We start from the raw sequence: 14235 nt of genomic DNA on the forward strand, positions 1-14235 counted from the left end.
CCATCACTGGGGACCCTGCTGCCCCCCCCCCCCCCCCCCCCCCCCCAAAAAAACAGTGGGGTGATCAATAGGGAATTTTGTGCGTTCGATCGTCTGCGTCTGTGGAGGTCGTTGTGCTGTCTGTTTCCCAGAATGTGTTTCTATCTGTGCATGTAAGTAATGGAAGTGGGGGGTGGGTCAAGTATTTTTGTCGCTCACTGGTTTGGTTGTGACTGATAGGGTGAGGCCCCCCTCCCTCCTTCAGCATGTTGGGTGGGTTGTGTAGAAAGGCTTTGTGTTGCAGCATCGATCCCAACACGTCAATTACACAGACTCAAATAAATGCAGCCTTCACTTCAGTGGGCCAGTGGTGCGCTGAGCCTCCCATGTAAACGACACCGCGTCGGCCCCCGTGTCACCCAACCCGGGGGCAGACAGCACAGACCTGTCGAAACGAGCGGGAGCTTTTCCGCTGCCCAGATTGTTTTCCACATTGACCTCGACCTTTACTTCGCTAGCCTCCAGACAATATATGTGTGACGTCAGGCAGGTGAAGGTGAGACAGAAAACTTCAAAATCCAAGGTGCACTGAACCCATCATGCTAACAAACAACAACAATAGAGGGTCTCTTAGCATTGTTACCATGTTAAGGAGGCACATTTTATTCAAGAGGAGTTTGAGAGCAGAAAGAAAACTGCATAATACTGCAGCAACGTTAGCGTAATATGGCAGCGACACTGTAAGCTAACATCTGTTGTTGCTTCTTAGCTTGGGGACTGAGGCGAATTTCATTCAAGAAGAGACCGAAGGTAGCAAAAAACCGAGTGGAGACAAAGTGGAGACTGTGGAGTACGATACCGCAGGAACGGGATAAGCTAACATTAGCATGTGTATGTATTTTGGTCATTTCAGGTCATGTATCGTTAGAAGTTACAATGACCAGTGATTTACCAGGTACTAGAATACTAGGTTCTAGGTAGTATCTTCTTCTGTCAGAGTGAAAGAGGAACAATTGTTTCTTACTTCTTATCATGCGACTGAGGCAAAGGTTACTCAATAGGAGACTGAGGGCAGCTACATTTTATCAGAACAGGAAAGGTCCAAAACAAACCTTCTCACGTCAATGTGTAAGTAATGACAATTTTTGGTTATATTAACGTCAACTGAAACAGGGTCCACTGTAGAAGCTCCATTTCCCCCCAAACCAGCTCTTCTCTTTCTTGATGTGCCCCCCCTCCCCCGCCCCAAAACCCCTCCCCTTTCTGCACTGATCAGTAGGATTTACTGTGCATTCGTCTGCAGTTCCCAGCCAGACACACACGCCCTCTGGGTCGATCCAGGTCGAATTCAATTTGTAAGATATTATGTATTGATCCCCCCCCAACAGACCCCCTCAACGCTACTATATAACCACTACCCCGCCACCTGATGTGCAGCCTTGGTACTCATTGACCCTGGTGCACCATTGCTTGCCTCATCATCATCATCAAGGCAGACGTGTGGCTGCCTAAGCCACTATTAAGGTTGCTGGCCTTAGGACCCTGATGGTGACACTCCATCACATCTGCTGCCAAAGATTTTCTACGCACATGGCGGTACAACTCACTTTGAAAAGCAGAAATAAAAACAATATCATTTAAAATTATGATTCACTCAAAAGTAGCTTATTTTTTGCAGTGTTCACTCACCACAATATCAATGTTAAGTTCATGAAAAGTAGTGGCAAATAAAACCTTGATAACACTCTTAATGATTACAATGATTATTAGATAGCAATAAACTTAAAGCGTAATAACCCCATAGTAGTAACCCTATAACTATAGTCTAGCCTCTGCTGTGTATTAGAAGCAAATTAGCAGGCGTGGCAGCGACAGATACAAAAGGTAACTATTTTGATTAGCTTTTCAAAGTTCCTGTACTTCATCAATATTATCTGTGCAGCAGAAGCTGTGTTGCGTATTTCGCAAAGAACACGTCAATAATGACTTCCACTTCAAAGCATTCTACAGGATGCAATTACAGTTAATATCAAAGCCACTCAATAAATCCCTGATATTTGTGGCAGGTTTTTGTGCCTCCCCTCCCCCAATATCAATACCCAGAATTAAATCATCAATCAAGACAAGACCACGATCCATGATTCATTTTATTATCACTATACCACAATAATGAAACAGTTACAGCCATGGAATTTTCATTTCACTTATGGCTAACAATATACATATAGATCCTTGTAAAGATCTGCCATTTATTTGCACATTTTTAATCATTTTTTAAAACTATTGTAGTGATATTCCTGCCCTAAAACTGGCTATTATGCATTTTAATGTATCTGAACTACTTACAAGTCTATGTTTGATAATCCAACATGGTTGAAATAGGCCGAAATGTAAGATAGTGATGCTCCATAATCCTGAATTTCCAGTTTACTTGAATGTCTGTCGAGTGTTTGGTATATGACCTTAAGTGTTTCTGGATCAGCAATATGCAGCCTTTTCTTTCTTGGAGCCTTTAAATTTCCCCTTGGACACTGTTGGACCAGAGTCTTGTGATGTCGGGTTTGGCTGAAGGTCGCAGCGTGACTCATAAAGCACAGCGGGCTTGCGTATCCTGCCAAGGGAGTTGGCGAGCGCGTCATGCTTCCTTGCCGGGACAGGAAGTGTGTGGGGTTAAACAGAGGGAATCCCGCAAACGTTGGCCTGGGAAGCTCTCCACACGGCGACGTCCCACGCTTCCCGCCACAGAGACTTTTCTGCAAAGGCCACAAATGTTGATGTAGTTCTACTGACAGAGACATAGGATTCTCAATAGTCACATAAGAGAACGAGGAACAAGAGGTGTAATTGTTTCACAATATGGACAAAGACAAGTGGAGAAAACGAAAGCAGTGTGCCAACATTGTTTAGTAGAGATCGGGAATGCTACAAGGAGTTACATGCTACAACTATTAATGCTACACTTTTAATTTTCTACAAAATAATTTACACTGTGGTAAACTGTTACTAGTGCAATTCAATAAAAATAAAATGTCATATTTTTAGAACAAGAACGGCCACTTCCTGTCCTGTGCTCTTATTTTGGAATTCTGCACTTCCTGCGGGGGGGAAGTTACAGTTGCTTTACCCCATTGGAGTTGTGCACAGCTGTTTGCAATTGCAATTATTGGGGTTTAAAAGCCCAGTGGCAGAGACAGGGCTGGTTCAGTTCTTACCTGTGTGGCCGCCATAACGTTTTACTTACCTGTTGCTTCCGCCAATTGTTTGTTTTCACAGAGATTTTTTCTCTGTCACACTTTGTTGCCTTATCTTGCACAACGGTGAGTACCTGTTTTTGTTATTAAATATTTTTATTTGCCGATGGGTCAAGCATTCGACAGCCACACCATGAACCTTAACATAAATGTTGTGAAGTATGATATATTATTTCATATACAGAGGAATCATGGTTAGCGTCATTCGTTCTATAAGGGTAGACTCTAAAAGAAACAGTCAATTTTCCCATAAGAAATAATATAAATACAACTGGTCCATTCCAGAAACACAATAATGTTAACACAAAGCACGATTTTATAGTTTTACATGTAGAAAACAGTTCAAAATGCACATAATTACATATAAAAGATTTTACCTTTCACTGATGATTTGATTCTTGGCGGTGATGGCGATGGTGGTTGCTTATGTCAATGCCTCATCGTGTCTTCAGTGAAGTCTGACCTCCACTGACTGTGACATAACATCCATTTTCGTTTGCACAGAAATGAAATTAACACAAAAATAAATTAACACAGTTGGACCTGCCCAGTGTGCTCACAACATGACAAGACACATCCCATATAGCATGCTAACCAGAGAATGCATGCAAAAAGAGGCAATATTGTGGCCCAAATGTTTACAAAAGTTAACCAAAAAACATGCTAACCAGGGCGGATGCTAACCGAAGGTTCCATTCGTCCGTCCATTTTCTATGCCGCTTATGCTCACTTGGGTCACAGGGGTATGCTGGAGCTTATCCCAGCTGTCTTCGGGCGAGAGGCGGGGTACACCCTCAACTGTTCCCCAGCCAATGACAGTGCCCGAAGGTTCCACTGTAAATGTATTTATTTTTTTAGTTTTATTTTAGACAATTATGCTTCATTGTAAAAATCCGTCCATTCATTTTATATGCCGCTTATCCTCACAAGGGTCACGGGGGTATGCTGTCCCAGCTGTCTTCGGGCGAGAGTACACCCTGGACTGGTCGCCAGCCAATCACAGGGCACATATAGACAAACAACCATTCACACTCACATTCATACCTATGGACAATTTGGAGCCACCAATTAACCTAGCATGTTTTTGGAATGTGGGAGGAAACTGGAGTACCCGGAGAAAACCCACACACACGAAAGGGGAGAACATGCAAACTCCACAGAGATGCCCGAGCAGGGAATCGAACACAGGTATCCTAGATGTGTGGCCTGCGCGCTAACCACTCTCAACTATGCACCATTCTAAAAAATCATTAGATATTTACACAAAAGCGATACCTTTTTTTGTACTGAGCAAAGCAAACTCAATCTCGTCCTTAAAAGTGAGGTAAAAAGGATTATGGTGTACCGTTACACTCCAAGGCAAACACACCATCATCCATCCATCCAACCTATAAACTCGATTCACATACCTACCCATCCACCCTACCTGTCTAGAAATCCACTTATCCATTATCCCTCTATTATCTAAAGCCACACACCCATCCCTTATTCATCCTTCCATTCTACATAGATACATAAAAACACACTTTCTCATTCTTAGTACAAAACATTATATGGAGAACACAAAGTAACAAAAGTACACCAAATACATCTTGTGCATGTGAGATAAAAAAAAAAGTCCGGCCGGTCATAAATAGCAACTGTGAGATCATTTCAGCACTATGGTGCAATAATGCGCAGCGCGTACCCTTTTCACATTTTCAGGGGAATTAGCCTAGTTTGTGAAATGTCACAACCATCGCTCACCTCGCCACTGCTCGTTCTCCCCTGTTAGCATGTGACCTTATTTCTCTTATCTGTGGCAGCCATGCAGAACCTCTGCTCATCTGTGTGTGTCAATCACTGCTGGAGTTTATTTTAGTGTATATTGCAAGTTTGGTTGCTTTCTACATGGTCTTCTTTCTATTGCTGCTGTTTTGACAACAGTTTAATGTTGCTAGAAACCTTCTGCATATTTAATATTAATGTAATAGGAAAGTCATAAAAGCTTTTCAATTCATCCAGGCTGAGCAAGCATTGATTTAAACCTGCAAATTTATAGACAAGCCCACCCTCCCTTGTTGTCTCCCTCGAGTTCACTGCCATGGATTCTATGCCTGTAAATTGAACAGCCGAATAACAATGCAGAATTTTTTCCTCAGAAAGTTATATTCTGAGCGGCTTAACTATCTCATTTGAATTATTTACTTGTGGGTCTGATGGAAAGACCAGGGAGCAACTATTGTGTTGAGTTTTACAGTCTGTTGGTTGATCTAAATGGCTGCATGTATTGCTTACCTGAAACACTGGGAGCTCTGGTTCACTTTGAAATTGTAGATATGAAGCAATATGCTTTTTTTATCAGATACAAGACAAATAATTTTTAGCCAAAAGCTAAAATGACAATGTATTCTTAGAAAATTGTGTTTGGACATTAAAAAGTAGGTAAAGAAGATTTCATGGTTATTTGCTTGTTAGTCAGAAAGATTGTGCATACACATTTCTGGTAAAAATGATAAAAATCCTGTGTTGTTGCTCTGCTCAGGACATTTTTGGAGTTCCTGGGTGGATCCACTTGCTGCAGCCTGCTGCACACCTACATACTTCCAATCAGGCATTTGTAGGCTGTTACCTGACTGCACTCAGACGCTGGATTGTTTACTTGTGGGTGTGTCCAATCCACACTCCTTGTTCTTGTAATCTTTGAGTGTTGGATTGCTTTCTGGTCCTTTTGTTTTTGGTTTTTGTGGGTAGGCGTAGACCACCTCTTGTCTGAAGTCAGCTGGGATAGGCTCCAGCATACCCATGTGACCCTAGTGAGGATAAACAGTATAGAAAATGGATGGATGGATGGGTGGGCCTAGTTTTTGGTTGAACTTTGTTTTTGGTCTTGGTTTATATCTATCGCGATACTGTATAGGCTTCGAACTTATATTCATTTGTCACAGAAATGTTCCACAGAGCTGGTGGCTTCAAACTCCATGGCAGACTCAACACTGTTATTTAAACCATTGTTAGTTAGCTTAAGAGTATCCCCCTATCCCAGCTGTCTTCGGGCGAGAGGCGGGGTACACCCTGGACTGGTCGCCAGCCAATCACAGGGCACATATAGACAAACAAGCATTCACACTCACATTCATACCTATGGACAATTTGGAGTCGCCAAACATGTTTTTGGAATGTGGGAGAAAACTGAGTACCCGGAGAAAACCCATGCATGCACGGGGAGAACATACAAACTTCACACAGAGATGCCCGAGTAGGGATTCAAACCCGGGCATGATATATAAAAATAAATGAACTATGTTGATTAGGAAAAAATAGACGCATCATATTTCATATTTTGAAGCAGTGTCACTTGCATTTTGAATTTTGACCAAACACCAGAGAAATAACATGTAAATAGTCTGAAGTTCATACTGTCAATGCAGACATTAGCTCATTTCAATTTTAGATATCGGTTCAGTTCAGTGCTGGTTATGTAAAAGACGTGTCACATTTTGTTGGAAATTGGTCAAAGTAGATGTTTTGGATGCAGCAAAATGCACTCTGAGCACAATGAGGTGTTGAAATGAGTTGAAATGTCACTTCCACCGTTTTGTATTATTTATTTCATGATGTTGCAAAATGGGCTGAAATTGACATTTACATTTTGTTTTATACACAGCAGACACCAACCGGGTATTTAACATTGTAACATGAGACTAAAGTATTTGAAAACATTTTTTTTAACAAAAGTGAATTAGTCTCTTCCCTCTCATGTTATCCTCAACCTGTACCAATATGAAAAATATACATGAAAAAGGAACATCACTGCTGAATAGTATAACCTATGTAACAATGTATACATTCTGACTGAGTGATGACTAAATGTTATTCTGGACCTCGATTCCTTCCTCCCTGCTAGTTTTGATCACAGCTCCACTCGGTCTGAGACGAGGGCCCTACAGTATAAGTGGCAGGCCTGGACTACATCAAAAACAGCCCAGACGTTACAGCCGGAAGACAAGCAGGAACCGGTGAGACTCTGTTGCTGTCTCTTATCAAGAAAGAGACCTAGAATGAGCACAGATGGAGGTGGGGAGGGTGAGTGCTAGACAGGTGGGGAAGGAAGCGGGGGGGAGGCGTAAACCAACATCCAGTCTGCTTTTGTTTGCAAGTTCCTCTGTTTCGTCTGACACAAGATAGACCAGTGTTTTTTGTCTGCTTACTAATGTTTGCAACATTATCTTCATTTGACCTTTGCCTTGCTATGGAACATCAACAACAAGATGAAAATGATTTCTGGTCGTGTGCACCAAAATAGCATCATGAAGCAGCGGAAACAACAATAATGAAGGAAAACGAAGGCTGACTTCTTAGCATGTAGCTGTTTACACATGGTCAGGTGACCATTTTATCCAAGGGGAGACTGAGGGCAGTTATCAGGGGTGTCCAAAGTGCGTCCCGGAGTCTTGAACTGTTAAAATGTAAAATCAGTTGTCTCTTTTTCACACATTTCCATAATATTTCATTGTGAAATGCTAACATGTCATCACTGAACAAGACCAGACAGGACTAAACGGAACCAAGCTGCCATGTGGGGGGGGGGGTTCTAGCCCATTCAAGGTTGTTGTCAGCTGTTTGTCAGTCTGCTGGGCAAGTCTCGCTCTGAGATGTATTGATTGCTGATCGATCCGAGGCTTTATCCATCTGCCTATAATTCTGCAGAGTACACATGCAAAGGAGGCAGAAGAAGACATGAGATAAAGATAAAAAGATAAGGGGTCAGGATGGTAATGATACTGCAGAAACCGGGTGGGAGTCTGGTCTGGACAGCTGGTGGTGATAACTAATCTGCCCATTTGCCAGTGCTTTTTGTAAAACATGAAACCCGGCAACCTGATAGCCCAAATTAATAAATGAACAATTTCTTCCACAGGAGAGGCCCCCTGTCCTATCAGAGCCTCTTTTCACCAGACACAATAGATGCTAAGAAGGGGCCCTCAGTCCCCCAAGTGCTACAGAATGGCTGAGAACCGCTTGGTGAAATAATGAGCTGATACAGAGATACAAAGTGTTGGACATGGGGGGTGGCATTTTGGGTGGGGCTGAAGGTTGATAGCCTTGTTAGACCAGGTGGGCGGTGCAGTGTTCCTTGCTTTTCAGCCCCTGGCATTCGCAGCACTAAAAACAGCAAAGCACTTTTGGCACATAGAGAATCTCTATGAGCATAAAGGTATTGCTTCTGTTTTAATGAGCAACTTTAGGATTGAAGTAAAAACAATAGAGGTATGACGGAGCCTTGCATTGACATTACATACAATAGTGAAGTGAGAAATCGGGCCTCCCAGTTCCTAACCTTCTGATAATGTGTCCCCCAGAACACTTAAGTTGAATAACCTTGGAAGGTTTGGGTTCATAACAAAAGGCGAAAAGAACTCATTCCAGACTAGTCCGATGCTGAGTGATGCCATCAGACAACTGATGAATGGCGGGGGCAGATGTAGCGAGGGGTGCGTGAGTGTGCTGCTGCTGCTGTCTGCAGGCTTGGCTGAGGTAAATTGGCAGGTGGGGCGGGGAGTTGAAGCTATAGCGCAGAGAACAGAGCCAGAGGAGAGGAGCAAGCATGCTAGCTATGTGATGATTATCGGGCGGGGGGGAACAGAGGGCCCGTCTGTTCTCTGCCCTGCATGCCCGGGGTTGGGCTGTGGGGAGGGCTCGGGTGGGGGTTGTTGTTCTAGACTGGGCTTGGTCGCCGAGCAGGTGTGCACGGCAAAGCAACATAAGGGGGAAGGGCGGGGTGACAGACGGGGAAATTGGAAGTCGGAATGAAAAGAAAACAAACCAGATACATTTGATCAACTGCTTCAAAGACTCCCCAGGCTACTTTACACCAAGCAGTGGAGTTTAGTTCAGTTGGGAAATGATTGCTTAGGTAACCGTTATACAATGTACAAAACAACTGGCAAATGTGTAAGCTAATGTTAGCATGTGTCTCAATACTGCTGCTTTCTATTTCAACTTTAAACGCACAAGGCTTTTAATAGCATTTTTGATTGGTCACCAGATTGCACTGAACGGGGGACTATACTGCAATGACAGAAAAAAAATGAGTTGCAATGTTGCAATGACCATAATTTAAGTAATTCTAACTTTTCTCTGAACACTGAATAGTTGGCTCACTGAGCCGCTTGCTTCTCACTGCCTGCTCCGGGGTTCGGACACAGGACCTCCGTAATGGGTAATTCGGCCAAAAGCCTGGACTGTCAACCGAGCATTCAGCATAGCCAAAGGAGGTTTAACAACGTACACTTGCGCAGCCGCACACACCGATTCATGAAATATGTGGTGTTGAATGTCCAATGCTGCTGCCAACTAGTAGCTAGCAACTATCTCAGAAATTATGTTAGCTAGCTATTGTGCAAAAATGTGTTGTGTTGTCTCGGTTTGTACCATGTTGACCAATGTAAATGGCATTTAGTTTGGGCTTTTGGGATTGGACCAAACAGAGGTGAACAGGTTGTACTCACTCTAGTGTGGTTTTCACTTAGATGTCAATAAAGTAAAAAAAAAACGGTACAAATTAAGGTTCGCCCCAACCACCCGTGGTCATTAGCATCTCTCACATGGTTCAATAATACGCAAAGACCTGCTGGCATTTGTCTGAATGCATTCTCTGGGTTGAATTGAGATGTGAACAGAACCGGATCATCGTGACCCGAGGTTGACCATTTGTCATTGAGACGCTGACACAAACTTTGTCACCTGTGCCGTAGACTCTCAAATGCACACACGAGGTTGACCATTCGGTAAAGTGAAGACAACCAAACAGAGGAATACAGGAAGACAACATGTATTCATTCAGGTGCTTATGACTAAGAACTGATATTAACAACACATTGGAAGCAAAGGCTAAGCACATCAAAAAGTGTGTGGTAGTTCATGCACATTTATTTCCTTTCTCGGTTTCCTTACTTTGAGTTTGTATTGAGAGATGTCCAACATGCTGCCTTCATGTGGAGCCGAGAGGCCCGTCTTTATACAACATGGCTCACGCGACTGAGCAGGTCTGGGTGCTCAGCAGAATGTTCCTGGGCTTATGTGATGATGATAACAAAAGCGAAGCACTCAACCACTTGCAACTAAAGCGAAACATGGACGCAGTTGCTATGTTCCAGCTTCACATGTGCATGTAGCTCATGTCTGTAGTCATGCTGTCTCTATAATGAATACCTTACACTGGAACGCAAGTACAAAGCCAATAAACCTCCAAATATTGCTTGTATTCTTGTGCTGTATTATGCTTCATTGGACTATATGGATCAATATCTGGAGACAACAGATGACCAGCAGCACTGCATAAAAACAAACACTCATTTAACCAGTGTGTGTGTGTCGGGGGGGGGGGGGGGGGGGGGGGCTGTCATTAATCTAAAAGCAACATTTGTGTGTGTGTGCTCACTTTGGTCCAAATTGCTTGTTTTTTTTTCTTTTTTTTAGGTGCATCTTTTTTTCTGGTCATGGAGGACGTTGATGAATTGGCCTTAAGGCGAGCCGAAGAGGCATAATTAAGATTCTATCAGGATAAAGGTAGGGCTAAATGATTTACATTAGCAACAAGGGCTAAACATTGCACAGCAAAATGAAGGAGGGAGGAATCAAACAGACAAAAAATTGCAGCCCTGCTTTCGGAAATGAGAGGAGTCGGCTTCTGTAAATTGTTAGTGTTTTTAATTAATGAGCCCGGCATATTTTTGTGTCTGTGTGTGACAGACAAACCGGAATGATGAATTAGGAGGCTCATTCAAAATGTGAATACCAGACAGAAAATGTTTCTTTCTAAGACATCATGCGCTCTAAGTTCTGCTTTTTCACCTCCCCTTTCAAAATACTCAATGGCGATTTCATAAAATGTGTTTCATTCATGACAAAACTTCTGCTTTTTTTCAGTACCTTATAAAAGAGGTACAACCCCCCCTCCACACACACACACACATATATATATATATATATTTCAACAAGTATTTGTATGACAGTATCTTCTCGGTGGACAATACTATACAAATGACACTTATTACATATTCTCCAAACCTGAAACTGTTGAACTGTTGGTATGGTGGTGATAAAACACATCTTGGATAACATTTGGTCTTTTTTGATTGATTTAATTCTGGATAGGGCGGTCAAGTGGTTAGCGCGCAGACCTCACAGCTAGAAGACCAGGGTTCAATTCCACTCTCGGCCATCTCTGTGTGGAGTTTGCATGTTCTCCGGTTTTCTCCGGGTACTCTGGTTTCCTCCCACATTCCAAAAACATGCTAGGTTAATTGGTGACTCCAAATTGTCCATAGGTATGAATGTGAGTGTGAATGGTTGTTTGTCTATATGTGCCCTGTGATTGGCTGGCGACCAGTCCGGGGTGTACCCCGCCTCTCGCCCGAAGACAGCTGGGATAGGCTCCAGCACCCCCGCGACCCTAGTGAGGAAAAAGCGGTAGAAAATGAATGAATGAATGAATGAATGAATGAATAATTCTGGATATTGAAAAAAAAGACACACAATTCTGACATATTTATCATTGTTGTATTTAAATGGCTCTGATATTAACTGTAATTGCAGCCTATAAAAATAATTTATTATTATACTGAAATTACTGAAAACGTATTACTTAAAAAGTGTTTCCAATGGAGAGAGGAAGAAGGACAAAGAAGCAAAAAATTTACCACTTCCACATCGAATGAGAGAAGCAACTGTTTTTCCACTCAATGTCAGCCATGGCACATTCGTCTCAGCCATGGCTCAGTAGTCAGTCCCCACGCAGTGTGAAAGGTTATGTAATCTAATGTCTCATAACATTACTGATGACCAGAATAATACATATATATATATATATATATATACATATAATACAATATTTGTTTTTACTAATAATAGGCCATAGTCAACCATGAAACAGCGATCATTTATTAAATATTTTTGAAAAAAATTTATACTGGTGTTGTTGAATGAACCTTGTTGTGAGGGTGATATAATGAGGAAGTGTTGCTGTTGCTGGAGAAACTTGTGCGAGGTTAAAAAAAAATGGTTTTGGAACAGAGCACAGCTGTTGGCAGTAAAGTTGGGGGGAAAAAAGTGCCAAACCTGTGTGCCTGTATCGGGATGCCGAATCAATATAGTTCTACTTTTTGTGTGAAGTGCATTGATTTCCAAGTTAATTAAATTTGATATTTAACCAAGCCACTTTCTTCAGTTGTGCTAGCGCAGCAGCATGACACCCTCAAACCTGTCTTGTGACTTTTTGGACAGAGCTTACATTTTGCTTATAAACAGCAAGACTGAAGGGCTGCTCTGCGTATAAATGAGATTAAATCCATTACTTCCTGTGTGCAGAACAGCAGACTTATGTCCCAGAATCAATTGTGGTCCTGTAGTGCTGATTATCAAATGACTCCTCACATCCAGGAAAACACGTTTTGAAATAGTGCGCAGCAACATTTTTGTGCTTTAAGTGTTAAACCACCAGTGTATGTGTTTACACGTGCATGAGTGTGTTCTCTCAAAACTAAGCCATTTGTGTGACAGAGGCCAGAGGGGATGAGAAACGCAGAGTGGGTGGGAAACATTTTGACAAAGTTCCCCATTTTCTTAGAAAAACAAAAAAAAATGTGTTCCTGTTATGAGTCATGTGACACGAGAGTTAATCAGAAGACAAGACCACTGTGTGTATGTATGAATTTCCAAGCCTGACTACTAATGAGGAGGCATGGCTGTCACCAAAGGCTTCAGGGCTACATTACCATATTAATTAGCTCATCCTTTGACCAACAAAACACAGCAGGCAAATGTCATGGCGCTCACGTTGGTCATAGGAAACACAATTAGTGGAAGTCATTATTGTTTTAGCCATGCAGTGTTTATTCAACTCCATTTCCTGTGACCTTGGTGCCTCCTACTCCTCAGCTCCTGTTCCCGTTCTTACATGCTGTATACACTGTCTCTCAAAGGGTGGTACCAGTACTCTTGGACGTACTTGAAGGCGTACTTGATCATAAAAACTGCAGTTTGAATCCGTGTCACAGCAGTTTTGTTGGGTCGGTAAAAGGTAACAAGCCAACTAAGCTTGGAGTGGTTCCTTCTTTGAACAGTTGGTCAGTTGAGGTTGTAACCGTGTGGTAATCCTGTAAACCACGACTGTTACACAATACAAAGCAACAGTGCAACAACTTAAGGTGCAATTTCCTGAGCTTGGCTGTTTTCCATGTCATTATCAAGACTTATCTTGACGTGATGGTCTGTGTAGAATGACTTCTTTCCTGTCGTTCTTTCCTGTTGTGTAACTATATCTTATCCCTCTATCTGCCATACTGGGCGAGATGGTTATACACAGAACCATTCATGATGTTTTCCATCAAAAACTAGCATAGAACCTCTTATGACCGTCTTGAATGACAATGTGAACCTCCTCTGTTGTGCTAAGCTGTTAATTCCCATTTTTGGAGAAAACCCGTTAGGAGTTTGTAGATTTTTCTGTTTCATTTTAGTCATTAAAGCTTACACGCCTTTACACACAAACTGGACCAAAAATGAACAAAACTGTGACCTGGAAACCGAGATTAAGCCATGCTGTTACACCCTAAGTATAAGACCCTAAGAAATTATCATCAATTACTTATTTGTGTCAGTTTGTGCACTGATGCTTTATGGGGGAATTTGTCATCTGATAATCCCCACTTGTTTTCCCCGGAATTGGCTTGTTTTCCTGTGGTTTAGTGGGTTCACACGTTAGCTATCATTTCCATGAAATGACAGGATATGTTCCAAGCACAAGACCGTTGCCCTCCATCCTATGGCCATCTTCTTCCTTTGTACGTTTGCCTTCAAAGCCTATGTTCCTTTTCCACACACTTTCTATTGCTTCTTTCCCAGATGGATTTGTGAAGCAAACCATCTGGCGTGTTAGGTTGGGGTTAATGAGAAATCAGGAAGCAGCCATGTTGGGGCTAAGATGTTGAACAGCAAATTAATTGCATTTTAAAGTTTCATT

At 42.2% G+C, this 14235-nt stretch overlaps 1 long non-coding RNA gene across 1 annotated transcript in view; it reads left to right on the forward strand.

Annotated features, from left to right (window-relative positions):
• Positions 1-7115: 7115 nt before the first annotated feature.
• LOC131130087 (uncharacterized) overlaps positions 7116-14235 on the forward strand; it is a 37022-nt gene continuing 29902 nt past the window's right edge. Inside the window, exon 1 of the long non-coding RNA XR_013627218.1 lies at positions 7116-7228. This is a non-coding gene — a long non-coding RNA (uncharacterized LOC131130087). The remainder of the gene's footprint in view (positions 7229-14235) is intronic.

The sequence above is a fragment of the Doryrhamphus excisus genome, linkage group LG4, assembly GCF_037039965.1.
Source record: "Doryrhamphus excisus strain RoL-2023G ecotype Guam linkage group LG4, RoL_Dexc_Guam_v1.1, whole genome shotgun sequence".
Lineage (NCBI taxonomy): Eukaryota > Metazoa > Chordata > Actinopteri > Syngnathiformes > Syngnathidae > Doryrhamphus > Doryrhamphus excisus.